This window comes from Hipposideros armiger, unplaced genomic scaffold (genome assembly GCF_001890085.2).
Source record: "Hipposideros armiger isolate ML-2016 unplaced genomic scaffold, ASM189008v1 scaffold_159, whole genome shotgun sequence".
Lineage (NCBI taxonomy): Eukaryota > Metazoa > Chordata > Mammalia > Chiroptera > Hipposideridae > Hipposideros > Hipposideros armiger.
The window spans coordinates 2,949,764-2,953,962 of NW_017731509.1; the positions used below are offsets into that span (position 1 = coordinate 2,949,764).

Sequence of the window (4,199 nt, forward strand, 5' to 3'; positions counted from 1 at the left end):
TTGCCTCTGCCCTGACTGGCCCTTTCTGGGGACTCTCTAATCTTTTGTGTCAGGTTTCCAATGGGTCTTACTGGACTCTATGATCTCCAAGGACAGCTTCTATGTCAAATGTTTCTTTCATGCAAACACCTTTCAACATTTATTAATCTCAATACAGAAAAAATTTTAAGTTATATATTCTATAAATAAGGATATTAAGTTTAAATGTTATACCCTTTTAAACATTTTTAATACAGGTATAATTAAGAGAGGGCTTGCAGAGGTCATCACCTCAATGAGTTTGGACAGTGATGCACTCATGTGATGCAAACCACAATCAAGAGATATCACCTTTTCATCACCCCTGAAAGTTCTCTCATGTCCCTCCCAGTCATCCGTCCTGCCACAGAAGCAACTTTTATTTCTACGTCTGTCACCAAATGTTGGTTTGCCTGACCTTTGACTTCATATATTTAGGACCATAAAATACATTTTTTTGTCCCTACCTTCTTTCACTCAGCATAATTTTTGGGGATTTACCCATGTAATTGCATTGCACATATCAGTAGTTGTCCCTGGTATAAAGCTGAGTACTGTTTCATTGTATGTGTGCAAGCTTATTTTCATATTGATATGTATATAAGTAGCATTCCATATACAGGAAGCTATTGTGGCTAAAGCTGCTATGAGCATTCTTATTCAAGTCTTTTTCTGGACATAAGTTTACATTTTCCTTCGGTAAATAAATGAGCTAAAGTGAAACGTCTGGGTCACAGGAAGATGTATGCTGAACTCTATAAGAAATTGCCGGGCCGGCCGAGTGGCGCGATGGTTAAGAACTCGCTTGGGATGCCAGAGGGCGGATCCCACATATGAGGGCCAGTGACACTGCCCTCTACAGCTAAGATGCTGAACAACAGCTCAACCTGGAGCTGGGTTGCCATGAGTCTCCGGCGACGGCGTAGGCTGCAGCCCCTGTGGCAGTGGGTTGCCATGGGCTACCGTGTGTAGCCAGCATGTGTAGCCAGCAGCCAGCGTGAGCGGCCAGCAGCCGCAGTGAGCGGCCGTCCAGAAGCCGGCGACTGATCTGCTTCACCAGGGAAGAGCGCAATGACGGTGCCAACTTGAGCCAGTGAAGCAACATCCTCCACAACTAGATTGAAGAACAAAAATGACAGCAACTTGTCTGTTCCCATCCCCCCAATTCCCCAATAAAAATCTTTAAAAAAAAAAGAAATTGCCAAACCCTTTTTCTATAGTGGTTGTCCTATTTTAAATTCTCAACCAGCAAAGTATGCAACGTCCTTTTGTCCTGCAGGATCCCAAAAACCGTATTGCCAGTTTTTAAAATGTTTCTCGTTCTAATCAGAGTGAAGTGGTATCTCCTTGTATCTAATTTGCATTTCCCAAATGACTTGGGTAATGGAGCAACATTTCAAGTGTGTATTGTCTTTTTGTATTTTTTGAAGTGTCTGTTTAAGGTTTTCCCATTTTTATTGTGTTTCTCCTTTTAGTCATTTATTTGTTGGAGTTTTTATATCTGCAGAATGAGTCCTTTGTTAGTTATGTGTATTGTAAATATTCATCCAGTCAGTGCTTTGTCTATTCATTTTAACACATTTTATATTTAAGAGCGCTTTTAGGTTTAAAGAAAAATTGCCGGAATACTCTTCTGCCATAAGAAAGATGAAATATTGCCATTTGTGACAACATGAATGGATCTTGAGATTATGATGCTAAGCGAAATAAGTCAGACAGAAGTTGAGAACCGTATGATTTTACTGATATGTAGGATATAAAACTGAAAGCAGCAAAGGAACAAGACAAACAACAACAAAAAAGAAACAAAAACTGATAGACGTAGACAATAGTTTAGTGGTTACCAGAGGATATCGGGGAGGGGGTGATAGATTAGGGTAAACGGGATCAAATATATGGTGATAGAAAGAGAATTGACTCTCGGTGGTGAACACACAATGTGATATATAGCTGATGTATTACAGAATTGTACACCTGAAACCTATGTAACTTTACTAACAATTGTTACCCCAACAAACTTTAATTTAAAAACAAAATTGCCCAGAAAGTACAGAGGACTCCCATACACTTCCTCGCCCCCATATCAGTTTCCTCTCCCCCAAACTCCCCCATGCAGTTTCTCCTATTACTCACATCTTCCATTTATGTGGCACATTTATTAAAATTGATGCACCCATATTGATACATTACTATACATTGAAGTCCACAATTTACATTACAGTTCACTCTTCTTGTTGTATAGTTCAGTGCATTTGACAAATGCAGAATAACATGCATCTGCCATTATAGTATCATATAGAATAGTTTTCTGCCCCCAAAATGAATTGAGAGCCTCAGTATCAATTTTTTTTTTGTATTTATCCTGTTTGGTGTTCTCTATGCTACCTGGATCTGAGTTTTGATGCTTGTCAATAATTCAGGAAATTCTCAGCCATTATTACTTTAAATATTTCTTCTCTTCATTTTTCTCTTTCTTCCCCATCTGATAGTCCCATTACATGTATGTCACACCTTTTGTAATTATCCCACAGCTCTTGAACATTGTGTTCTGTTTTTTTAGTCTTTTTTCTCTTTGCTTTTTAATTTTGGAAGATTCTATTAACATGTCTTGAGACTCACTATTCCCTTCAAAGTCTGTATCTAGTCTGCTGATAAGCAGCTTATCAAATGTATTCTTCATTTCTATTATAATCTTTTTATTTCTAGCATTCCTCTTAGTTTCCATCTTTCTGCTTATATTGTCTATCTGCTCTTGCATATTTTCCACTTTTCCATTAGAATCTTTAACATATTAATCATGGTTATATAAATTCCCAGTATGATCATTCCAAATTCTTGGCCATATCCTAAATTCTTATCATCTTATTGGGGAGCCAATTGATTCTGTTGTAAATACTGATAAATTTTAAAAAATAGAAATTTTTGTTTGCTACCCATATCTATAACCGCAACTAATAAAAGTACTTCTAAGAAAATCCAAAACAAGCTCTTGCTTTTGGAGAATTGTATTCAGGTAGAAATTTACCATTTATTTAATGCACTCTATGACAATTGGAAAGAAAATGTAAACCTGCATGCTTTACTACCGTGATAAAGTGAAAGAGTGGGACAGGCCATGAGGATCCTGAATGACATGTAAGGAAGGTGTGCTTTATTCTTCATTATACAGCCTCCCAGAGCCGGTTCACCTTGCTTGGCATTGCTGCGCAGGTACAGTCACAGCAAAAGGCTCCACAACAACAGCCACTTGCAGGGACAGGTACTGGATGGGGAAGGAATAGCGAGAGGTTGAGCAACAGGAGTAGAGTCAAAACAAATGTTGAGAAACATCTCATGAGGGGTAATGACTCGGAGAACCCTGCACTCTCATTAACCAGCAGCTTCTTGTACAGGAAATGACGGGGGCTGTTCAGCTTCTTGAGAAGCCTCGCTTGGGCACCAGGCCTCACCCTTGTTTCTGCCAGTAACTCCAAGGGTAGAGAAGTGTCCTCTAGCAGATATCAATTTCAGGAGGCTCTTCCCTTCAGCACAGATTATCTTATTATCCCCAGCAAGAAGAATGGAGGAAAGGTACATTTATCATGTGCTCATGTTCAGAGCCACTGTTAGGGTGGTTGTTTTTCGTTTTGTTTTTGCGTGTACATCCCATAACTCTATTTGAGGGTGGAGTATTCAGTACTCAAGGCGACTCCAGGCAGAAAAGACAAGGGACATGAAATACCCACCTGGCACCTTGACAGCCTCAGTTGTGGAGCTCTGAACCGGTGAACCAACACTGTTCCCCCTTATTACATCCTCTTCCATTCTCCCCTCTATCCCAACCATTCCAATGTGCTTCATGGTGAGAAATGTGTTGCTTTCCTTAGTTTCAGAGCAATACAGGGTACATGCATGCATCCCAAAACTGAAGTTCTATGACTAACCCAGTTGTCTGCTTTACTTGCTTTTCAAAAGTTTTCTTTTCTATACCTCTCAGAAAACAGATGGCCTAAAACGGGATGATTGACAAGAGTTTAATATGAAACAATTTAGCAATCTGGGCAGGTTTAGGGAAGATTACATGGGATGGTGACACTTACCCCTGAGGAAAGTAAGAGCAGGAAGCCTTAACATCACTAAGCTTAAAAGACAAGGGGAAGGAAAAGTTACCACAACTCAAGCTGGGTTGTGGCTGTAGCTGT

General features: G+C 39.6%; 1 pseudogene; it reads left to right on the forward strand.

Annotated features, from left to right (window-relative positions):
- Positions 1-3,133: 3,133 nt before the first annotated feature.
- LOC109387461 (mas-related G-protein coupled receptor member X2-like) overlaps positions 3,134-4,199 on the forward strand; it is a 6,230-nt pseudogene continuing 5,164 nt past the window's right edge.